General features: G+C 40.9%; 1 long non-coding RNA gene across 1 annotated transcript in view; it reads right to left on the bottom strand.

Annotated features, from left to right (window-relative positions):
* LOC114017704 (uncharacterized) overlaps positions 1–23,492 on the bottom strand; it is a 67,754-nt gene extending 44,262 nt beyond the window's left edge. The window contains exons 1-5 of the long non-coding RNA XR_003562920.2: positions 22,121–23,492; positions 18,288–20,594; positions 18,036–18,190; positions 17,264–17,358; positions 1,427–1,510 (exon numbers count right to left, since the gene is read on the bottom strand). This is a non-coding gene — a long non-coding RNA (uncharacterized LOC114017704). The remainder of the gene's footprint in view (positions 1–1,426; positions 1,511–17,263; positions 17,359–18,035; positions 18,191–18,287; positions 20,595–22,120) is intronic.
* Between the last annotated feature and the right edge of the window lie 2,437 nt (positions 23,493–25,929).

The raw sequence follows: 25,929 nt of genomic DNA, 5'->3' as shown, positions 1-25,929 counted from the left end.
ATCCAGCAGTGGCTGCCAAGCATGAGGCCCCCCTATGCGGAGGACAACAGCTGAAGACATTCAGATCAGAGGGAACTTGCTGTGCTAAAGCCCAGAGGAGCTGGGAGTCACAGGGCGAGAAGCAGCCATCAATTTGGTGCCACACTGTGCGCAAGACAGGCTGGAGCAGTGCACCGGCGTGACCTGTCTGATTCACCAGCACAAGCAAAGGCTAAATACCAAGTCAGGGAAGGAAGGAAGGAGCACATGTTGTGCTGGAGAAGACACAGCCTTTGATATGCTTAGTTAAAAACAAAGTCTGGGAAGACTTAATGGTACTGACCCTGATATTTTACATTTTATCCCTCCCACTCAAAGCATCTCATTCCCTTTCTCTTCCTATCTTCATTGCCCAGAGGTGATTGCTTTTTTTCTCCCCGTGTTTTCCTTAAGTCAGTGTAACTTTCCTGCAAAATGGATTCCTGATTTTCACTCTCCACACAAGGAAGTCATCTCACCAGGGGACTGCTCTTCAAATCCTCCACCTTCCCTTGCCAAGCATTAATCTCAGCCCTTGGTGAAAGCTTCTAGCACAAAAGTACCAACAAACTGACATTGGTCAAGCAGACAGACTTGAAAAAAAAAATAAATCACTGTGTGTACTTCGTGGCCAGCAAAAGTAGAGTAGGATAGATGGGTAGTATGTGATAGGAGAGCAGTGGTCAGATAAGATAAAGCCCTTTCACAGGCCTTTACAGAAATTTCCTCTGAAGACACACTATGGTTATTTGCATGCAAAAATAACCTTAGTAGTCAGCAAGACTCAAGATGTTTGTCTTTGCAATGCCCCTCTGGAGTAGATGAAAGGAGTACTATTTTTACTACTTTGAGAAAGCAAAAACTGAAAAACAAGGACATTCTTGAATTTTTTTTTGTGATTGCAGAAACCATGGAAAACAATGGCCACTATGGCAAACACTTCTCAGGTGACTTATCCTATACTGCCTATGGAATTCTTGTTAACGCCTGAAGTGCAAGAACCAAGACTTTCACCTTGAATTGGAGGCTTAGAAGAAAAGCACAGAGCTGTATTTTAAAGTAAGCTAATGGAGGGTGAAGTCCAGATCTAACATGCTTCATGCTTACAATATATCACATTAGTCTCATTGTAACAACTAGGAAGGAAATAAAAGTAAACATAACAGATGAAGTCACACTTGAGATGAAGTCAGCTACCTACATAAAAAGAAATCTCTATGCACCAACCAGAAGTGGTAGGAAAGGTTATTTGTCCTCACCACTGGAGTATCACACCTTTCATTCAGCCAGGTTCATCCAAATACCTTAACCAAAGCTAGTGATACGACTTTTGTCTCTGTGACTTCACCTGTCCACAAATACAGGACAGTCTCCCCTCTCTTGTCAATATTTGCAATGTTACGTTTACCTTGACCATCACTGGCAGATGTGCTTTTCATTCCACTAGTGTTTTGCTTTCAATTGAGGAAGACACCAGCCATGTCATCTTCACCTATGTTGGGAGGCAAAAAACACAAGAGGAAAGGGATAAGATTTCTCCTTCTTTCAGTTGCAGTAGTCTCTTGCAGCACAGAGATGTACATTTCTTGTTCTGTACCATCCAACACCGTGTTGGATCAATAATACCCCCATGAAAACCCAAGGAAGCCTTCACAGTTTGGCAGCAAGGGCACCGGCAGGCCTAACGTTTTGTAAGGAAAATTATTTTCTTGACCACAGAGGAGACCTGGGGGAGGTCCATCAGAAAGGTCACAGTGGGACAATAGTCAGCACAGGAAGATGACTAGAAGGTGTTGACCTCTTCAAACCTCCTCATGGCACTGGCTTTACACCAGTTTTGTAAAAGCAGGCCAGGCACTAAGGAAGCTTTTTGCTTCATTTTGAATGTATGTTAATATTTGAAAGGGTCCATTCTGAATAACTCCTGTGGATTTGGTTGACATGCTTCTGTTGGGGGAAAGGAGAGAGAAGAAAGTAGTTAAAAAATAATCAACATTGATGGTTAGTAAAAATGCGGCTGAGATTCTGAGAAAAAAGGATGAAAATTATTTCTCACTTAAGATAAAGCTTTCTCCATCCTTCATCATGTACCAAAACAGGCAAGGAGTGCATTTTTTAAATGTAAACAAGTTAATATATCTCCTTGTGTTCACAACTGAGCACAGGCAGATAGGGGACCAGGCAGGGGAAGTACTGCTCTTAATCTGGCGTAACGCACGCATACATACACATGGACGCACACCTTAACCCAAGGCTTCTCAACCTCGTGTTTGTGATCTCAGAACTCCTATGAAAGAAGTCACTTAAACTGAATTTTAAGAAAATCTGTAATACAAATCCAAAATTTTGAAAGTGATGATAAAAATAGGTGTGTACATGTGCATCAAATATATATGTTCTTCCAGGAAAATAAATCCTATTTTGTAAACTGGAAATTTATTTAATTCATGGGCTTTTCAGCATCAGCACACGCAAATTTTTCACTAATACAGAATCAGAAAATAATTTCTTAACTGGAAAAAACCCAAGTCTTTAGTGTCTCTTATTAATATTTTAATAATTTAAAATCAGTTTAATGTATCCTAGATACCTAATTGTTTGCAGACTTTCACTTACACATTGCTAATGGGACAAACATCTTCCTGCCTCATTTATTTTTATTTGGGAAAAGTATTAAGTTACAACAAACGCAGTGTGTGATCTTAAATTCAGAATATTTGACCATTTTATGATAACCAACTGATAAGCAAGGATTACTCTCTCTCAAAACACTGAGACACTGTTCCCCTCAATATTTGATATGTGTTATTTGCTATTTGAACCGAGTGTTCCATCACTGTAGTGCTCTTGTTCTTTGATAAGATGGTCTAAGCTATACAAGCAGGTGGCTACTCTGACTAATTTGCTTTGGCTTTGCTTTTCTCTGAGGAATAGTGGAAATACTTCAGTTGGTGTGAATGACAGGCTATGAGAGGGTGGAAATCAAGCCAGCAGAATGACAAGGATTTAAAACATTTTCTTACAGGAGCAAGCACTGTGCATGGCTTAGTATATGAAGCAACAGGTTAATACATCTACCCTTTTTCTTAATAACTGAGGCAATAAAACAGTGAAAGCAAAATGTATGTTTAACTCTGAATTCAAGCTTCTCTTTTTGAGATCTCTAGTGAAAATGAATCTATATAACTGCAAACCAAGCCTTAACCCTGCAAAGACATATTAATATGCTTAGCTGTACCCTAGGTTGAGCAGTACCATTTTCAACAATAGGATTCATCATGGGACTACTTAGAGACATTAACACCAATTAAACAAAAGCATAAAACTCTTTGCAGGGTTGAGACCTAAATGACTTCAATTTCCATTAAAAATTATTTTCATTTCATAATCAAAGCAAATTTTTTATACTGGCATGGTATCTGATTGCCAGTTAAATACATGGAGGTAAAACTCTGTTAGTACAAGTGGCTTTCAGAAAGCCAATAAGAACAGTGAAAATATCTGTCTGGCTTTCTAAGTAAAATTTTTTTGTGAGTTTTTCTCATTTTTACTTCTTTACCATTCTTCACTATTACCATGACTTCAATACTTGCCCTAAATGTAGTCTATCACTTGTATTGGGTTTATGTCTTGTGGTCTGCAAGCACGTTTCCAAAATTATAATACCTATTTGCATGCTACTAAGATACCACTTGGAACCTGCCTCCTTGCACAGCAGTGTTTTTTCAGTCTGCTGCATGCTTCCCCAGTTTACTTGTACCTCCAAGAACCTGCCCAAAATACTCTATTCCTCCACTCTAAACCCTGGCGGGTTTGGGCCATATCCTCATGCTTCAGAGCGCCCACTTGATCTTCACAGTTAGGTAAGCTCACTGCCATCTTTACAGCATCCAATAAAGATATGCACATATTAAAACCTAGCAACCACCCAAAAACTAAACATTCTAGTGATCTTAAATCTTCTCCTAACCAAAAGTTACCTTGCGTACCATAAATTCCTAATAATTATCATCTCTACAAAGGTAGAGAGTACTGTTATCTATTGGAGCAAAGCTGGGGTCTGCTTTCCATCATGTACATTACATTTTATTATGGGCAGACTCAGAGACTGCTCTGGAGGGCTACCAGGTTTAGGCCATGACCTGAAACTGCTGAAACGCCAAGGAAAAAAAAGAAAAGAAAAAAAAAAGAAAAAAAAAAAGATAAAAGGAATCATTATTACAGGCATACCATGGTATTCCTACAGAGCTTCTCAAAGGAAAAAATATCTATGGGGATGTTAAGGAGTGCAGGCATTGTGCCTTTTCCGAGGTCAAAATCATGTTCCTCCCAAGATGGAAAAGTGAATATTGGACTCACTATCAGGTTTTTGTGGTTTAAAACCCAAGAATCACTTAGCCAGTTATTTCCCCAGCACTGTCAACCACAGCAGAGAAACACATCCTAGGACTCGGGCAATTATACTACTAACATTAATGTGGGTTTGGGCTTTTTGCGTTTTTTGTTGGGTTTTGGTTGGTGGTTTCTTTTTTTTTTTTTTTTCTTTTCTTTTTTTTTTTTTTTTTTTTTTGAGAGGGGCAAGGGGCATAGCTAGTAATCCCCTTACTAAAAACATACTGCAGGGTTCAACAGTGAAAAAGTGAAAGCCCTTCTGAGATTATAATGTTTCAGATCATTAGTGTAAACGAATATATTTTTAATATTATTTTTTTCCTTAGAGTACGTGCACTTTCAACTTCTCATGGGCCTTTTCCAACTACTTTTCTAAAATGTCATCAGCAAGCCAAGGCTAAAAACTTAATACGTCTGCTCCAACCCAACATAAAAGCATTATTATTTAAAGTGGCAAAATGGCTAGGAAGTCTAACCATAGCTGTGGCCGCAGATGCCACAGTGAGCTTGCGATCTGGAGCAAGGCTGGGATGCTCAGAGGAGCAGCACATCTTTAAGGGTTGGCAACATGGGCTGGAGCCTTGCTGCCATCGCAGCCCCACCACCACGGGAACGGCCAGGAGCTGAGCACGGGCTGCTTCTACACACCCTGCTTTGAATGCTATTTGTACTACTGGAGTCCTATTTTGAGTATTTGGAGTTCTATTTTGAGAGTTTTGAATACACTTTTGACTCTACTCTACATGTAATGCGGGAATATCAGGAAATATAACATCAACCAAAATACCCCTTCAAAGAGGATTTTTTTAGCCTCCTTTCTTGAAGTTTAATCAAGACGATTGCAGGACACCCCCTGCCATGCCCTTCCACAGCACACCCCGTTACTCCCACAGCACTGCCAGCTCGGGGCTCTGAGCCTTGCGGCAGCCCTCCAAATTATGAGATTTGCTAAAAAATACTACTTTTTTTTTTTTTTTAATCAAAAGTAATTGAGAGAGTGGGAATGTTTGCTTGTTCTTTGTTATGAATGTGCTTCATATATTTCTTTAAATCTCTCCACATGGGGAATCCACCAGGAGAAATAAATTTTAATATTTTAAAAATGAGGAGAGCTGAAAATTTCATGCCACTGAAGCTGGAAAGAAAAGAGAAGCATCACCGTACTTACTGAAGGTGACAGCTTCAACATCTTTCTGGGAATGTCTGAAAAGAAGGAAAGCCCAGCAGGACCTTTTGACATAGGAACAGGAGGAGTGACAGGGACTGCCCATCATGTCTGAATTTTAACTGAGGCATAAATACAAGTTCGATTTCTGCGGTAATAAACGAGCACAGCACTCCTTTCCCTTTCTTCGTGCTTAGTATTTCTGTACTATTGGAGGTCTACTCTTTGGCTTCACAGCCCTACTATGGCATCAAATCCTAGTGCCTGATTTGCATTTCCAAAAGCAAATTGTTTTCCAAAAAGTGCATGTGGCAGCAAAAGACTCTAAACAACATTCTTATAGTTTCTTTACATTCTTATACACACAGTAGCACATCTCAAGCCGACTAAACTTACTGAGCCCTCCTCTATGTTTACAGCATGCTTCAAATAGTTTTCTAAGAGCCCAGAAAGTAAGCAGCAGGCATGGTTGATTTATTGCAAATTTACCCTGTTAAATCTTAGAGTTAATGGCTATATTTTATGCCATTGTTAGTCCATGTGTGATGCATATATTAATAGAAAAAATTACCAAAATTAAGGCGTCAGTGTAAAAATAAAACATTCAATGACAAAAGCAAATACAGGAGTTAATTCTAAGCTGTGTCTTTTCTCTAAAAGACAAAAGAAAGGAAAAAAAAAATGTCCAAAACTTTCTTAAAGTTGTCAATAGAGTCATTCAAAACTCCTTTTTCAGCTCCTGACCAGAACAGCACATCTCTGGCTTGGTATCTCGTAACACCTTGCTAATGTTCATAGAATCATGGAATGGTTTGGGTTGGAAGGGACCTTAATGGCCCCGGGCAGGGACGCCCCCCAGCCCAGGCTGCTCCCAGCCCCATCCAGCCTGGCCTGGAGCACTGCCAGGGATGGGGCACCCACAGCTGCTCTGGGCAGCCTGGCCCACCGCCTCGCCGCCCTCATGGGGAGAGGTTCTTCCTGATCTCTGACCTGCATCTGCCCTCTTTCAGCTTAAAGCCATTCCCCCTTGTCTTGTCATGACATGTCCCTGTAAGAAGCCCCTCCCCAGCTTTCTTGTAGCTCTCCCTCAGGTACTGGGAGCTGCTTTAAGGCACCCCCCCCGAAGCCTGCTTTTCTCCAGTCTGAACAGCCCCAACTCTCCCAGCCTGTCTTCACAGGAGAGGTGCTCCAGCCCTCTGACCATCTTGGCTTCCTCTGGGCTCGCTCCAAAAGGTCCATGTCCTTCTTACATCAAGGGCCCCAGAGCTGGACGCAGTGCTGCGGGGGCGGGTCTCACAAGAGCAGGGTGGCGAGGGAGAATCCTCTCCCTCGCCCTGCTGGCCCCACTGCTTTAGATCCAGCCCAGGGTATGGTTGGCTTTCTAGGATGCAAATGCACATTTCTGGGTCACATTAAGCTTCTTGTCCACCAACACCCCCAAGCCCTTCTCCTCAGGGCTGCTCTCAACCCATTCTCCGCCCAGCCTGTATTTGTGCTTGGGATTGCCCCAACCCACATGCAGGACCTTGCACTTGGCCTTGTAGAACTTCATAAGGTTCGCATGGGATCACCTCTCAAGATTGTCAAGGTCCTTCTGGATGACATCCCTTCCTTCCAGCGTGTCAACCACACCACACATCTTGGTGTCATCAGCAAACTTGCTCAGGGTGCTCTCAATCCCACTGGCCATGTCACCAACAAAGATTGGCAACAGCACCAGTCACAGTCCCAACCCCTGAGAAATGCCACCCATTGCTGGTCTCCCCTTGGACACTGAGCCACTGACCACAACTCTTTGAGTGTGACCATCCAGCCAATTCCTTATCCACCACCCCCAAAACCCACATCTTTCCAGTCTGGAGACAGGGGTGTTGTGCAGGACAGTGTCAAATGCTTTGCACAAGTCTAGGTAGATGCCATCAGTTGCTCTTCCCTTATCCACCAACACTATAACATTGTTGTAGAAGGCCACCAAATCTGTCAGTCATGATTTGCTCTTAGTGAAGCCATGCTGGCTGTCACCAATCACCTCTCTGTTTTCTATGTGCTTTAGTTTTCTATGAGCTTTCTATTTTAGTTTTCTATTTAGCTTTCTATGAGCATAGTTTCCAGGAGGATCTGATCCATGATCTGGCCAGGCACAGAGATGAGAATAACTGGCCTGTAAGTCCTCAGTTCTTCCTTTTTTCCCTTTTTTAAAAGTGGGGGTCATGTTTCTCCTTTTCCAGTAGGTGGGAACTCCACCCGACTGCCACAGCTTCTCAAATATGATGGACAATAGCTTAGCAACTTCACCTGCCAGTGCCCTCAGAACCCATGGATGCATCTCATCAGGTCCATGGACCTGTGCACCTTCAGGTTCCTTAGATGGTCTCAGACCTGATCTCCTCCTATGCGTGGGCAGTTCTTCATTCTCTCAGTCCCTGCCTTTGCTTTCTGTGACTTGGGTGGTGTGGATGGAGCGCTGGCAGGTGAAGACCAAGGCAAAAAAGTCATTGAGTACCTCTGCCTTCTACATACCCCGGGCACCCAGGTCATCTGTTCCCTCCCAGAGAGGGTCTGCACTTTCCCTAGTCTTCCGTTAATCTCCTCTGGAGTTATTGGGAAGCCAACAAACAAACAGAAATGCCAACCTGCAAATCCTTACAGGTGCCTACCTTCACCTTGGGCTGCACGCGTTGCAGCTCAGCGCTGTCACACACAGCTCGTCCCTGTGTCCCCAGCTGCTCATGTATCACAGTACCCGTGCTCCAGTGGCAGCACATTTGGTGACAACATAAGACCATACAGCAGAAACTCTGCTGTAGTACTAATCTCCAGGAACCCTGCTCTCGGTCTGAACACAGCAACCTAGAGCCCTTCATGTAACAATGAAGAAAAGCTATTTTTAAATCTATTTGTATGCTTATAAAATAAACATAAGAGGATGATCAGGCTTAGGAATGGCACGCTTCACCAAATAAACCTTCCAAATAATGGCTGTATTTTCACCAAGCAACCAGGTATTGGCTGTAGACTCAGCAGTAAGATAGAACCTTATGGAAGCCGTACTTTGTCAACTCACCTAAGAGACGGTCAACATTGATTGCTCAGAGTTGTTTTGGCAAAAGCAAGATCAAACAAGAAACAGAAAATATGTGCATACCATACACTGCTAAATGTTTCTAAAAACTTAAAAGTCTTCCTACCTATGAGTCTCAAGATATTTTTACCATTAGCAGTCCATCCAAGATTTACATAAAATACTATATATAGCTACTGTTGTTAGTGGATATACAACACTATCATTTAATAACCTCGAAATAAAATATCCTTTTTAAACTAAAATATATTTGCTGTTTTTTACATTAAGATAACCATTCCTTAGGCATGACATAAACATGATGACTGTCAAACAAAGATGAGGAGAGCAACAAATTTAATACATTTGTCAAGGAAGTTATTTTTGGAAAATAATTTTTACTGAGGGAAGGAGAAAAAAGTCCAGCTGAAGTAAACAATTTAGTTCATAATCATCAACACAGGGACTCTTTGCATAGACATTTCCTTTCATAGGTCACTACATTCATTGGATTAGAATTGGCTAGAGGATTGAAAACTGTAAATGACAAAAAACTACTGGAAGTAGTAGCCCATGAAGCAAAATACAGCCAGCTAAGACAAAAATTAATTCACATTATGGTGAACCTACTCCTACCTGTCTTATAATTCAAGATGCAGTTTGCATATATGTGTCCAACTATGATTAAGCGTAAGGTTTATTAAAGGCTTCAGCTGTTGGGAAATTATTTAGCTTGTGGAATTTCTACCCGGAAAAAAAAAAAAAAAAAAAAAAAAAAAACCAAAACCAAAAAAACCCCACACCACACAACTGAAGAATGCTTGTTAGGTCAAAGTTGGTTTTTTTGTTTTCTGGGGGTTTTTAATCATTCTCTGCATAGCTTTAACACTAGATAATACAGCGTAATGCATCAATACACTACAGCAAATTTTCTCTGCTTTAAATATCACTCTCATTCATACCATGATTCAATTTAAAGAATCATTCAAAGATAAATCTAAATAAATAACAAGCTAGCTTTCAGGCAAACAAATGAATTTGCATTGTTTTATATTCATCATAAATATTTCACTTAATTACTGAGGTACTATGTTCAGAAATACAAAACAACATTATAAATTTATTAGCACTGTCCCTGCTGATTTTACAGAAGTTCTGTGGAATGTAAAAGCCAAAAGTAGAAACAGGCTCAAGAGCATAACCAAAAGAGCAGAGGCTGCATTCAAATGCTAAACTGGATTGACACACTCTGGTTTGCTCTGTATATTTACCCCAGCTAAAGCTTCCTGTCTTGAATCAGGTGTTATCCTATTTATTCTCAAAACCCAAGGTCAACTAAACCCTTTTCCTTCTGTTGATTTTCAAAACCTAAACATCTGAATCAGGCTAGTTCAAGTATTATCTTGAAAACTATCATAGGAGTTATTTTTCCCCTCATTGTAAAATTGTGAAAACGTAAAAGGATGTAACAGCATTTTTCAAAAGTTTAGCGAGGTCAGCTATGTGAAGAAAAAATAAAAAGTGCTACTAAAACATAAAAGCTACAGTACATAGAATTTATCATCAAAATTATTTAAGTTCTTTTAATGGCTCTAAAGGCTCTGAAAAATATTTTTTAAATGTAAATATGTGGGTCTTTTAGAAGAAGATATCCTTCTTTCTAAACCACAGTATCACTGGTGATTTATAATTTTCAGAAAATTTTAATCCCACAGGAAACATGAGAGTTCCTCTTTATTTTTAACCTGATACTGGATCTAATATGGAATGCAGTTTTTATTATTAGCAAAAACTCTATTCTTTTTATTTGCTTATAATAAATTAAGATAAAATCTGAAACAGTGCAAGTATGAAACCATTTTAAAAACAGAATATTTCCCCCCCCTCTTTAGCTTTGAAACAACTGTAGATGTAAATAAAATTGTGGATATCACATTTCCCTAAGGATTAAGTTCTCTTACTGTTCAAATGTCATTAATTACCCTTAATGCCGTTATGAACTATTTGGAGATTATCATTATTAAACTGTTAGAATATTTCTTAATTCCTCACCAAAAAGCCACAGAATAACTAGCTGAGCCTATCCCCACCCCACCCCCCTTTTGTTGAAATAAAAACAGCCTAGAGGAATTGTGTCTGAAAAGAAAAAGTCAAGAATCAACAATAAAAAATATTTTTTTTTACTAAGCAAGCAGAAGAGAGAAGAGTTTGGGGTTTAAAACCACATGCTATTTCGTAAGTAAAGTATCTGGGTCCTGGTGCAGACAGATTCGAGCAGCTGGGTTTCTCCGAGTAACTGGGGAAGCAGCATAAATCCCTCTAACGCAAGTATCTTATCTGAAGCACGCCTGTTTTGGCAATACTGGAAAACACCTAATAAACCCCTCTCCCAAATAAAAGCATCCCCTGTTCATTGCCACAAAGAAGGCAGAGAGACCCTGTGTGTGTGTGCACACACGTGTGAGCAGCCACACCAGGTAGCACAAGCGCACCCCTGATGCGCAGTGCTTTTTTCCCCTGCTTGCATCCTGAAGCCGTGGGTTAGAGAGGTGGCTATTGTGAATAGTGACTAAATTTTAAAGCAGTTGATAGAGACTAAAAAAAAATTTACACAAGACACTTTCCCCCAAAGAAAAAAAATGTTCAAAGACAGTTGTGTTGCAGAAGCCTGCAGAATGAGTGAATGGTCATGTCCTCACTGATGTCTGAAAAGTTTAATTTTAGGGTCCTAAGGATGTTTCACTGCTGTAAAAAAATATTCACCAGAACAGAATATGGATACTGTATATACTGGATTTGGTATCGATGCACTTCATACTTAAAAATTCAAAACCCCTGCATTTTTGTCATTTCTTCATGCTCCTTTTGCAAAAATACTAAACCAATGAGGATTTTAGCATAGCTGTTACTTAAATTGTGTCACTTGGCTCTTTCTCTGAATAACTGTTGGGCTGGGAGGATGAGTTTGCTCAACCACAGGAGCCACGTGTTCCTACTACAATTCAGATACTCATCTCCTCTTCCAAGATAAATCACAGTGCTTGGATTCGTATTATTTTGAAGCCTGTATTTTACTTTGTTATCATTATTTAACTTGTATTTTTCATTCAAGTACACGCCAGCACTTTTACATGTGTATGTTTAAAAACTCGTGTAATAAATTTGGCTACAGGTAAATTTAATCACAACTGTCAAATACAAAAAAAAAAAAATGCTGAACTGAAACTTTTTAAATGACTACCCGGAAAGATGAGAACGGGCAAATCTAAAGTATTTACTCACTTCTGGTACTGAAAAACAAGCTACTTGCCAGCTTGAACGCACACATTGAAACACAGGCTCCCTTACCTCGTGCTTACACGTTAGGTAGGTTAGCTGCTCTGGTTTTTCCCCGAGTGTAATTTTTTTCAAGCAAAGGACTAAGGAAGCTTCTCCAAGGAGACAGGTAGAGGACCTCAGGTGGTCCTGCTTTCTTGGTTTGCATTTCTAGCTCCCCTTACCTCTGCTCTGGAGGAGTTCCCAAATCCATGTCTGGAGCACAGTGGGCCAAATTTTGTATTTTAATAGGACGGGAGATCTAGAAGATGAAGCTGCCAGCTTCATGAGTCACCCCCAAATCAGCCAGAAGAATTATAGTCTGGGAGCATCTGTGCTAACAGAAAGGGAGGGGGACACCAGAAAAGGTATTTCTGAAAAGCTGAGTAGGGTTTAGAGGTGGGGAAAGAGCCTCAGAAGGGCCATCACAAGGAGTAACACTAATGAGATGGAGTGGTCTAGGAAAGGAGATGGGAACAAGCTTTCTCTGTCCCTTTTTCCAGATCAGATTGATATGTTGCAGAGGCCACGGCTCCCTCTCAGAGCTCTGCTGAAAGGTAACGCAGTGCTCAGGATCTGGTATGAGTTATTTCAGCAAGGAATGTCTGGCTTTTTATGGTTATTCTAATTGGTGACAGTACTCACTGCTTAACCTACTCAATCTGGGACCGATGTTCTCCCATGTCCTGCTCCATCCTGAATGCTCATCCTGGCTCATGGCTGGTTTCTCGTCCTTGGCAGAAGCTGCTGCTCCATGACCGTCCTTGCTCCGGTGTTATCTGGTCTGGCCTGTGTAACACCAACCTGGGGTGAGTGCTGGCATACTTCACTGGAGATTAATACCTACACTGCCTGTCCAGAGAGCTTGGAAAGCTGATAAGTGCAACAAGCTTTAAAGCAAAACTGAAATCAAAACTCCTTTTATTATTCTGTTCAAACTAGTAACTAACAGTTCAGCCTGTTCTTTTATACATAAAATATTTTGTATCAGTGGAATAGCATAGCTGCCAGACATCTGGGGCTGACAAAGGAGACTAAGCTATACACCTTGGCACAACATTTTTTTCTAAGCATCTCGGACTATTTTACTACCAACAGCAGTCTTTGATTTGCAATACTTCTAGGAGAAGGTAATTATTGTTACGCTTTTACAAGTGAGACAAGGTGACTTAAGCATCCTGCCAAAGGACAAACAGAATAAGAGCAGTAATAAAGTCAACATCTCTTGCCCAGTGACTTAAACAACTCTTCCAGTCTGCTGGGCAACAAAAGTCTTGGTAAACTTCAGATCCAGGGCTGGCTCGCTTCATTGTGCATAGGGCATGTAAAACAGAGCCTAAGTGATTCACCTTCTTCCTCTCTCGTTTTGCTAGAGCATCAGAGGCTAAGATCACTGGTGCTCACCAGAGGACTTGCCTTGCTCTTCATGCACTATGGATGGAAGAATAACTGTGGGCTAGTTACGTGAGCAACCTCTTTCATTTAACATTAGAAAAGAGGAAGGTCAGCTCAGCAGCTACTCTTTCCAGCCTCCTTTATCGCCCACACCTCACAGCAACCTTCTCCTTGCATTGCTCCCACATCAGGCCACCTCCTTGGTCCAGTCCCCATCCCTTTCCCACAAGCAACATGGTTATTCAACCACCCTAGCACACTGCATGGAAAAATCCTTATTTTTTTCTTTCCCGGATTAAACCTACAGAAAGACGTGACAAGCCAAGAGACACTACCTGGGGGAGGTGATAACATGCTGCCAATCATCCAGCCAGTGGTATCATGGGGCAGCAGCTGCTGGAAAAGTAGTGAGAGGCTGAAGCTAGGAACCATCTCTGCCAGTTTGTGTCCTTCAATACACCATGGCTCCTAGCTCTTGTTCCCTGCTTTATGCTGCTCAAAATCAGCCCACGTGTTTATGCTTAGCTGGAGCTTGGTCGGCTCCTAACCCCCAGCATAGGTCATGGAGAAAGGACTTTCCTTTCATCCCTGCAGGCAGTCTTTTGCAAAAAGGCCAGGGAATAATCACAGGACAGCGGTGACTCACTGTTTCTGTCAGCGGAAAGAATCTCTGCTGCCCAGCGCTCCCCTTCTCCCACCTGGCATCACCACCAAAACCACCACACCGACGAATAAGGAGGTTACGCAAGGCTGCAAGGTCGGAATATTAACTTACAAAAGTCAGGAACGGTGGGAAAGGGTTGCCAGCTAGACTACATCAGCTTCCCTGGGCTGCTAGAAAAAAATAGGTCAAGGTTTTCCAAGGTGACCATCAATTTTGGATGTCCAACTTCATGTGTGTTTGGGAAAGAAAAAAAAAAGAAAAAAGGAAAAAAATTCTTTTGGAAAAACCATTAAATGTCTATCATTGGGGAAAGAAAAACAAAAAGCAGCCAGACAGCTGTATCTTTCAAGGTCTTTACAGTTGAGCACCCCAGAAAAAACAAATTACCTTGAGCCATAAGCCCCTGGAAAAAAAAAAAAAAAAAAAAAAAAAAAACCACCACCAAAAAAAAAGTCAACCACTCTGCAAAAAACAACGGAGGAAACCCCGTGGGTAAATAACTAGTGGGAGCTCACAAGAGCACGGCTCTCAGGATGCATGTGTGTTTCTACTGCAGGAGAGAGAACAATTGAATTACGAGGAGCTCTTAAACAAGTAAAGTAAACATCTTTTGGCAATTTAGTGCTGCACTTTGAAGCCTGGCTATGTCATACAAATGGTGAAATAGCACGGACACCCTTCTGCTGGCTAGTTTGTTTAATATGGTGAGTCGGGAGTTTTCGGAGTGCAGCACTCTTTTATGAGCTCAAGAGCTGGAGGAGGGAAAGTGTAGAAGAAGCAGAAGAGGGATGTTTAAGCAAAGCTATAGCTGCCCAGAGCCTATGGGAAGCAGCACGAGCGGGAGCCCTGCAGCACCCGTGGGGCTGCCAGCACTGGAACCAGCCCCAAACATCCCCCACCAGGGGGAAAGAGGGGGAGAGAGAGGTATGGAGCGAGGGGACAAGGATAATCACATGAGCAGGGTTAATTGCTATAAATATCAAGAATCAAATCAATATGTCAAGATGTGTGTTCCACTTTTCACATATATGTGGCACATAAATGAGAAACGGAGGGAGAGGGAGGAAGAGCTAGAAAGAAAAAGGAGAGACTACTAAAGAAATAACCCCCCCTCTACAGACAGCCTGACGCCAGATGGCTTCTTCTAATAAATATTCAACCTTAACTCAGTTCCCATGTAACTTTGTTGTAAAGCTGCCAGCACACCCACACAGATCTGGGCCAGCAAAATGATTACAGTAGTACAAACAAAATAGTGCAATAGAGGAAACAGGCAGACAGGGTCCTGTATACAGAAAGACAGAGCTGTAAAGATGTGAGTTGATGAACCTTTAGATTTAATACCGAGAAACTTAAAATAATGACTTGGGCAGAGGGGAGTAAAACCTGGGGGAAGGGTGTGTGTGTGTGACTTATTTTTTCCTTGCTGTTGCTTTTATTTTTGGGAATACAGAGAACATCATTCTGTTAAGACAGCAAATGAGGCACAATAAATCAGTTGCTGTTCTGCATATTTTTTGCATTCAGTTGGAATTTCAGATACCTCGCCTGAAATGGTATTCCAGCTTAAATTTCTGCTGTCCTTCGTGTTCATATAGGGCACAAGTTAAAAAGGAAGATTTTGTGCATGATGTTTGTTATATTAATTGGGAAGAGAAAGAGGAGATTTGGTATTTTTTTTTAAGAAAACACTGGCTCAGTGCTCAAAAACATGCATTTCAGTTGTGCGAGTGTTTTTGCCCCAAGCTCTTTAATTTCAAAATTGGATTATGAGATCTGAATATCAGAACACACCATGTTGGCAACCCCAAAACTATTTAAATAGGACCCTGACCAAATCACAATCTAGTGCTAAGATTAGGAAAGGAAGAAAAGGCAATGAAAAAGGACAGGCTTTTCAGACAGGCATCTGTTGATAATGTGAAGCAAGAAAAAGGATCCAGATCAGAAAATAAATTTTAAAAATCCTAAGGATTCATACTACTGATTTCTGGTATCTGTTTCATGCAGAATATCTCAAATTTAGAGGCAGAGAAAATGCAGGTAGCCAACTCAAAACTTCTACCTGCAGTCAAGGTAGTTCTTTAACAACCATCTATGGGCCAGCGGTGGGTCAGGTAGTTAAATCATGCATGTACTTTGGTTGAGAGAATATCAATGTGAGGCAAAGCTCTTCTTTCTCAAGAATTCAGCTTTTTGGTGTTACAAGCTAACTCATGGTGTGCTCCTGGAAGGACATTATTGTGCACGATACGGAAGAGTATAAATTGAATTAATAAGACAGAATTAAAAAAAAAAAAGCGGTGGGGGGGGAGGTAGGCTGAACGTCAGAAAATATTTCCTTGTTGTGAGAGTTTCCCTCTGCAAAGCAGATCGACAGGGAGATGTAGTGGCTGTAGAGTCAGGCTTTCACCACTTCCCTGGGGAGACTGTCACTGCGGAGGTTTTAAAAACAAAGCTGAACTCAGCACTAGTAAATATGCTGCAGGGAATAACCCTGTGTTGGGCAAGATATGGACAAGATCAATTAACAGATCTCTTCTATGTCTACTTTCTATTATTTTTGACTGTTAAGAAGAAAACTTTGCTAGAGAAAAGCCTAAACCTCCCTCCACCCCCCGCCTTTTCTTTTAAAAAGAGAACAGACTATATCACATTGCAAGCTCATGTCTGAAGCTCTGTTCATTACAACCGCTATGTCTCTCCCACCAGTTTTGCTCTGCTCGCCCTCTATCCCCACTATTATTGAGAAGCACTGGAAAGAATTTCCTGGAGAGGAAAAGAAAAAAAAAAAATAAAAGAGAGAGAGATCTGAATCTCTCTTATTTCTGATCTTTTCAGGCCTCTTTATAATATTCATCTATTCTGAGCAGCTTTTGACACTTCCTTCCCACCCACCCCCATTAGAAATCAGCTGTGGATCGCCTCCTCGTGCTCCTTCTTCTCCAGCCTGAAGGTACACATTACAATTCTATTCTTATCCAGAGCATGATAGCATCAAACGAGCGAAGCAGTCGGGCGAGGGTGGGTAGGCATCTTGGTAAGGTCCGTGCCTGGAGAAATGCTCACCTTTTGTTTATGGCTAGCAGGATGAAAGCCATGCGATACAGCTGGACACAAATCTGTCAGCCCTTGGGAAAACATCACCACTGAAGCCGCTAATGACGTGCCTCCTCAGCACTGCGTACGCAAGCACATCAAACAAGTCCTTCATTGACTATGCTGGCTTGAAGTTCAAGATATCTATCCTTACCTTAATAAACCAGGCCTACAATGCTGAAAAATAGCTGTAGAAAGCTTAGAGGTTCAGGGTCAGCGCTTAAGAGTCCTCCAGCACTAAGCTTCATTCTGCAGGCAAAATTGGATCAGAATTAGGGCTAACTTCAAAATCTATTTAAATCCTCCCCACACACTTTTTGTGAAAAGATATACTGTTATATTTAAGGGAATAAAACCAAAACACGTGGCTTCCTTCCTTGTGGAGAGGCAGAGAGATGAACCCATGGCTAAGAGCGGTGTTCCCCTGCAGGCTCGTGTGCCAGAGGGTGACTGTACAATCACACAGCACAGCCCTGCCAGAGCAACACACAGACTCTGGGTTTTAGATCCGCTTGATTTAACACAGTGCCAAGTTTCTCTTAATATCATTTGGTTGAGGAAAGGAAAGAGGAGAAGAGAAACCAGGAGAGAAAAAGTATGGGGAAAATTAAACCTCAAAGAGACACTGGCAGAAAGAAAGAGGTAGACACAGTAGGCTCTACCCATCCTCTCCATGTCCTCTCCATCACCACTCCCATCTCTCTCTGGAGAAAATGTGGTAGAGGTTCCATAGCCTCACTTCCAGGCCCTCCCTGGCTTCTCAGCTAAGCATCAGAATAAATCAAAGAAAGGAAAAAATAAGGAAGGAGGTGAACTGTGGGCCTGGGGAACAAAAGGGAAGGGGGGGAACTCTGCAATGCCTGAAGGCACCCAGGACATAAGTAAATAAATAAAAGCAAGTTCCAGTGAACCACTTTTCACTGTACCTCCACTGGGGTGAATCTGCCCCATGAAGACCTTGCCCATATCCCATCCCTTCTGCTCCTGCCATGGGGAGAGATGTGTTTTTCCCGCACTGCAGCCACAGTGGTTGGGCAACTAGAGAGACACTGGTGGGATCCAAGTCCTCCAAGCCTTGTAGCTGGAAGGAAAAGCAGCAGCATCATTATCCTTAGCAAGGTGCTGGCTAGGGTCAACTTCTCAGCTCATGTGAGCAACCTGGATGAACACTTAGCTACCATGGCAGCCTTGGTCCTGCAGCTTCTGGGACTGTCCACCTGAGTGATCACTGTGCTGACATGCTCAGCTCCTTGCTGTAAGCCAATGAGATTCATTAGGAGGGCATGCGGCTGAGTACCTTACGCCCACATACTACAACGACCATCACATTTAATTTCTTCAGAGCAGGGTATTCATCTGGCTGAAACAGCAGCACATCTCACTACTGCAACTAAAGGAAAGAAAAAGGAAAAAAAAGGAAGTCAGGAGCAACAAAATTAGCCATATTTAACAATTTTTTTATAAAATTCTATGTTGTCTTAGAAATACAAGCAGTGATTTTGGACATGAGACCGAGCAGAATGCAGTGTTGATGCTCTCAGCCATTAGTTTATAAATTGAATAAGATAGATGTGTTCATTCATATGAACTAATGTAGTTTTTCTTATGAAGGTTTCATATTATACAAATCCATTAGCATATTTACAAATTAATCTTCCCTTAGGAAGAAAAAAGATCAAAGATTTACAGAAGGAAGTGCTTTATTACTTTTAAACTGCCTTTTTTTTTTTTTAAAGAAAGAGAAAAAGAAATGAAGGGAAATTATGTTGAACCATAAATGTTTCTTTATGACTACTGTTCAGCAGCTTTGTGGGAGATTTAAATTTACTAAAGGGCAAGGGGGACTTTAAGCCATCTATATGAGTTCAGTATTAAAAATATATATACATGACAGGTGCCCATATAAGTTCATGCAGTACAAAATATTCCATAAATGAGCTCATTTATCTGAGTAATTTAAAAAGAGCTTCTGCACAAGGGGAGATACTTAGTATGAGTTATAGTCCGTTTACCTTTCATAAGTTTTTTCATCACTTCCCACACCTCCTTTGGTGCTACTGAAAATATCTGTAGTTATCAAGCGTTATATTCAACCTTGCTATTCCCTATTCCCTAGAAAGCCCTATTGGTGAAGTGACTCCATGTTCTCTTAAAGAAATGCAGTTTGTAAAGCCCTGCATACACGATTATTTCTTCTTCCTAGATGCCAGATAAAACAAGATCAGGCTAAGAAATCTTTTATCTAAGCAAATAACTTGAATAATAAAAAGTATTACAGGTAAAGAGCAAATCTCCAGGTTTGTCCTCATCATTTAGATTCAACACCACTGTAAAAAAAGTTCTCTTTATATTTTCAGAATGACTTTGTACTATGGTTGAAAATACAGAGTAGTAGAGCAGCAAGAAAATTAAATGAGATGCAAACCTTTAATGATTTATTAATAACCACTTTCTGAGACATTTCTAACTACTAAAGAGAAATCAGAACACTAAATATATTAAGATCTTTGGTGCGGGGAGCAGAACTGTTGGGAAGTTATAAAATAACAGAAAATTTCCAAGGGAAAAAAACACCTGACAACTGAAGTGCATTTTATGTAGAGCTGCTCCTGCCTTGGGACATGAGCTACATGATCCCCAAAACCCTCCCAGACATAAGTACTTCGGTACCGAGATGTTCAAAGATCTTTTGCAACTTATATAGTTTTGTTGGGTTTTTTAATATTTTAGGATATAGTCCAAAGGAAAACTTCAAGGCTATTATGAAAACTAAGGTTGAATCACCATTCATCAACAGAAAAATTCTCATTTTCTCGTGACCACCACACTCACTCAAGTAGAGCTTCTTTCACTTCTTGGAGCTTCCTGAAAAATTAACGTTACATTGAAAAATACCAGTACCTGGAAAACATCCACCTCTCCTCCTCCTCTTCACTACGCACCTGAAAACAAATAAAGCCTTCCACAGCAGGACAGCTGTGGTTTGGCTGCACTGGAGTCACAGACATGAAGCAGCCATATACAGAGAGGTCACCGCCAGGCAGTAAATGGTTTCACAGGATCTCACACCAGGAGAGAAAGAGGAGCCCAATAAACACACTACTAAGACAGCAGAGGTTTTAACACTGTTCAAAAAGCTGTACATTCACTCTTCACAGCTCTCATCAGCTAGTGCCTAGCTTCAAGCCTACACAGGGAACCAAACTGGACCCGTTCTCCTCCCTAGCCCTCCTCTTCTGAAAATCTTCTCCCCATCCATCCACACTCCACCTATTTCCATGAAGGACATGTGCTTTGAGAAAGTTTTGAATGAAAAGATACTCCTCCTCTACTATGGAGCAGAGTTGAATTATGAAACACCTCTGTATTCTCCTGTTTTCATCCAGGCGTGCTCTCCCTGAATAACCAGGCAACTTCATGTCTCTCTGTGCTCTTTTCCTCTGTTATCCTGAAGGTGTCAGAGAGAAACTTTCCAGAAGGTTTCTCTCTAATAGTTAGAGGGGAAATTCAGTGTCACTTTTTGTTTTCCTGCAGACATTGCATTTGGCTATCAGAGTGTTCACAGTTAGCAAACCATAACTCCTCAATGTCTCAGTCTACCCATCTGGGAAATCAATAAAAGATAAGACTACCCAGGCTTCAGGGCTATGAGGGTTGGTAAATGTTTCTAAAGTGTTCTGAAAACCTGGAAGGGTGCAGTGTTATTATAACGGCCTTAAATGCTTCATCGTTCTGCAGAATATTTTATTCCAAAATCTTAAGTTTTTACAAATAACCAACCCTAATTGCAGCACTCCTATGAGATGCAAATAAATAGGAAGGGTCAGGGTAATGACGAGACCATCATATCTTAGTTCAAAATACTGACATCAGATACAGTAATTTATCATTCATACGATCTGCTAGTCCTGCTGAAGTCCATGAAATCTTTTTGTTGAAAATATTATTGGCAAACCTATTCAGTAGATTAATGCTAATTAGCTTAGGGTAGGAGAGTTGTGTATTGCTTGAAATTTGGCTCACACAGGGAGAATGGCAAAGCAAAGAGGCACATTCTAGAGTCAACAGGAGAAAAGTCAACAGCTGAGGCTCAACTACAGAAGAAAAAAAAATGTATATATATAATCTTGACAGAAAACCCCTTAGGCCAACATTCTTTCAAACCAAGAGGCATTTAAGGTTAGCACCTTACACTTCCCAGGCATTAAGCTCTTCAACCATCACCACCTTGTTAAGGATTCTGACTACATTGCAGACGTGAGAGAAAGTTTTGTACCCCAAGTTTTTCAGCTGGAAAAGTATGTCATCAATGAAGAAGAATTACAAGTCATTAAACTGGAGCGTATGCTGTGCATGCCTCTTCAATTCAATATAGGGAATTAAGAAGTCAAATGCCTGTGGCATTAAATATGAATGATGAATGCGAGAAATAAAATAAGTAGAAGAGAAATCTGTGTGTTTCATCACATGAGGTAGCCGTGCCACTGGCACCTTTTGCTTTTGTATGAAAAAAATGGTCTGAGATTAGAAAGCAAAGCAAACTCAGCTTATTTTTAAGGAAATTCAAGCCAAATCCTGGTAAGATTAAGAAATAAAGTATTTTCCAATCTGGATTCCATTCTGATAATCTGAAAAGATAACAGTGTATGATACTTTATGAGCCAGGAATTGAGCAGAATAAGCACATGTATCTTTATTCGTAGCAGGCTTCTAAAAGAACAGCAGGTATTTTAAAAGGGGGGGGGGGGGGGGCAGGGGGAGAAAAAGAAAAGAAGAGTCATGTCAGAAGTGACACATTCTCTCATTTTAAGGCATGTAGCTAATTCCGTACAGTATGAAGGATAAACAACATGAACCACGAAGACTTCTGTGTGTATCATAAAGCACACGGCATGGGAAACCACTTTTCCAGCTCTCTGAAGGAAATGGTTTCTTTCATCTCTGGTCAAGTTTCAGAGGTATTATTAGTTAGTTAGTTAGTTACACATGAACGACTGTGAACCAAACTCACCTCATCGTTTTGCACAATAGAATGAAGAATACATCTACTCGGCAGCCTCACCAAGACATCTAACCTTTTGAGTGACATCCCCCAGACAGTTAGATGCCATCTGCATTTGGGACATCTCTCGTGGGTATCTCATGTAAAGCAGAAGCCTGTCAATTCCCAGAATGTGGCAGAACAAGCAACTGTGCCCGGGCAGAATGAGAACCGAGAACAGCCAGGTAGCTTCTGTAGGCACTAGGAAAGAAAACAAAACTGACTGTTGGATTTTTTTTCAAGACGCCAAAGGTGGTGGGAGAAGAAAGTCAATGAACCGATCACCAAGCTCACCATAGAGATTGAGGTAAAAAAATGAAAGAGTACGAGGGGCTATTGGAGAAGGAAGAACACATTAGTGAGAGGAAAATGTGTTTGCTTGCCTGTTTGGAGATTATGAGGTTCCGAGATAACATGGCATGCAGGCAGCTGAATGTCAATAAATTCTGATCCATCGTATATTACTTATGAATACTTTTGGACACATAATAAAAACAGCAACTGTTTAAAGACCTGCAAAAGTCTGTTCCAACTGAGCCAATTTTGAAACTTTTACTGAAGCATAGCTTGCTTTGTTGTTGATAACAAAGTTTTGTTGATGTTTAAGGATAAAAGCATGAATTATACATATGTATACACACACATAAACAACATGTATGGTGTATCTTGGCACACAGTTTGTTTTCTGTCCCATATACTCTGACCTAAATTTTTCTCAACTTATTTTCAGACACAAAACATAGGATGTTTGCATCACGTGATCTCTTTTTTCACTACATTGTTGTGTGATAGATCACGAGGCAGATGGCGTGGATCACATCCCAGTTAGCAGAACCACTGTGGAGGTGGAATCAACAATCAAGACGTTCATCGATCGCAGAGCGTCTGACAATGGCAGTAAATGATACAGGGGCTCCTTTAAATCACTTGATACTGTCTGGCTTTGTACAGGCACCTAGAAAGGGTAGAAGATTACCATTAATCCCTCAAATCTCAGGCATTGCACCTTTGTACAGGCACTGTGTCTTTTTATGAATTCAACATGTTTTTTGACATTTTGCATGTGCTTTGTTATAGGGACTGGGTCACTGGAAGTTTTCAGAGGCTTCTTTCTTAAAACAGCTGTTGTGGAAAAATCACGACTGTCTATCAGCACTGTTCACCACACACATAATGCAGTTGCTGGATTAGTGCAGGTGGCACAGGGATCCTTGAGAATTTCAATCTGAATCAGTCTTTTTGAAATAAGATTTCTTTCCCCCAGTGCCACAAACTAAAATGATGTAAGTGCAAAATCTCTGTAGTAAATTAGCGATAAAAGAATAAAACAGTTAAACGAATATATTTTTCATGCTTGAGGGCTGTGTGTTTAACAGTTTTCTAACTGTTCATTCATTTATATAAAAATACTTTGGTTATTATCTACTTGAGTTGAAATTAGATATTTAATTGACTGGAGGGAATGAAATTCGCTCACTTTTAAATAAAGCAATGTTTTAAAAATATTCCTGTAAAGTGATTTGTAAGACCACACCAGCACTAGTTCTTGGCACATGTTCTTGTCTGTGTATATATTTTAAAAGCATGGTTGTTTTTACAAATGTAGTACTGTGAGAGCTAACTTCTTCAGAAACATGTTTATCTTAATTAGGAAAGTCAACAGACTTCTAATGGGAAGAAATGCGTATTTCTCTCTGTGGTATCTAAAGCATCAAAGGCCTCCTTCTCAAGCCAAACCAATCTTCCTTCCTGCCTGCCTTTCAAACCCAGGTGATTGCAGACAGCTGAGCAGACATTTTCCCAAAAGCTTCTATTGACCTGGCTCCAGTCCTTTCCCGTGCTCTGTCTCCTTTTCTATCCGCATGTCACTTCTCTTTCTCTTTCTGTGTATTTGTTGTATTTTTGCCTGAGGAAACCTAGGGATATTCATGGCACTGAGGCAAATAATGTGGAATTAAAAACTAAATTCTTCAGGCCTTATCCTAGCAACAGGACCATCACCATCTGTTCAGAGGACAGGACTGCCATTATCCGCTGCATTCTTTGTACGTACTCCATCACCTGTGAGGGGAAAAACATTGCCCCTTATCCTGGGGTCTTTGTTTAAAAACAAAGTCGTCTGCGTCTTTCTGGTACCAATACATTTCATAAATGTGATATACAGTACATTTAAAGGGATTAGGCAGCAATAAAAGCCTTAAAAGCTTTAAAAAAAAAAATCTAAGGGAGGACATCTGCATGACAAACAACAAAAGCAAATATTGTTCAATTTAAATAAACAGTTGAGACTAATTGGCAAAAGTTTGTGCAAATTCCTCCATCTACTACCAACGTCGGTAATGGAAGCATTACATCTTTGACTTTGGGAGAATTTTACAGCGGTACTAGAACTGTTACTGGTTTTTGTTTGTTTTATTTTAAACACCTAATTTAAAAATCTGTGTTCCCCCATGTGCTGCAAAGGCCATTTTGGCTGTTCACAAACACATCTCCAGCTGAAGTCCCAAAATACAGCAACAGAAGCTAAAGAGCTGCACACCTTTTACCTCAGGAAACTCTGAAGTTGCTCAAAAAGCTAAAATACTCAGTAGATTAATTGCAAATCATCATCTTCTACTCTTTGTGGATTGTACTCCTTATTCCTCATTCATTTTTGCTCTGTACATTGGAACAAGGGGAAAAGTGCATGAGGGTAGAAGAGGTAAAAATCAGTGATTAAAAAAAAAAAAAATTCCTGGAAATCAGAGCAGCAGCCTTGACCTCACATTATGTTTTCAGTTAGAAATTATAATTTATAAAAGCTGGTTGACTGGCTGTCTCTGTTGTTTTTATGCCACTTATAAACAAAGCTGCAGTCATATTTATTTCTCAGGGCTTACAGACACATTTGTGGTATGTAGCTTGGCAACATAAATTGGTAAAATCTGCCTGCTCCTACCAAATCCCTAAAGTGCTCATCCCCTCCCATGCAGCCAGCTATACGAAAGTCAAGGGTGACGCACCCCCTCCTCCCAGAGGGGCAAGAGCAGGGCAAACTGAAGCCCACCTGCCCTCCAGCTCGTGTCAGCCTCACCACCCTCCTCTTACTCTCCCCAGGATGCTGGCAGGGACTGCAGACTCAGAAGGAGCAAACTCAGTGTAAACATGACACCTTCATCCAAAGGCTGCAAGAAGGGATGAGAAGTCGTATCCTTAGAATTGCAAGTGAACTCCCTCTTCTCCTTCCTATACTTCTCACTTCCACACTTTCCAGCCGTTTTCCCTGCTCCAGTTTAATTGATTATCTTAATTAGCTTGCTCCTGCTTTGTTGCCAGCTGGGGGCCTGACAGGTAGAAGGTACCACCCTACCTGGTGGCTCACAGGACAAGAGATGTCCTAGATGGATGGTCAACATCACCTGAACACAGAAGCTGCACCAAGCACATCCTCCTTTTCAAAAAACTCAAGTCTGTTCAGTTCAGGTTTTTTTACAAATATTGAAAAAACAAAAAGATCCAAGGGAAATGAAGGAGAAATGACCTATCATTTAGAAAACAAAAAAAATACCCAAACCCAAACACCATCACCACTAAAATTTGCCCTAGACTATTAATTTGTTGCATAAATGACTTCCAGGCCTTGGTCGGGCAAGGGCTAGTAGCTTAGCCCAGCCAAGCGGGCACCCAAGTTCAAGTGAGCAAAGTGGTCAAAAGCAGAAGTATAGACATTCTTCCACCTCACAAAGGATTTTGGATGAGTTGTACTATGGAATAAATAATAAAGGCCTAAACTACCATCA

The sequence above is a fragment of the Falco cherrug genome, chromosome 8 (genome assembly GCF_023634085.1).
Source record: "Falco cherrug isolate bFalChe1 chromosome 8, bFalChe1.pri, whole genome shotgun sequence".
NCBI lineage: Eukaryota > Metazoa > Chordata > Aves > Falconiformes > Falconidae > Falco > Falco cherrug.
Note: the sequence above shows the minus strand (reverse complement) of the source record. Positions and strands in the feature narration are given on the sequence as shown.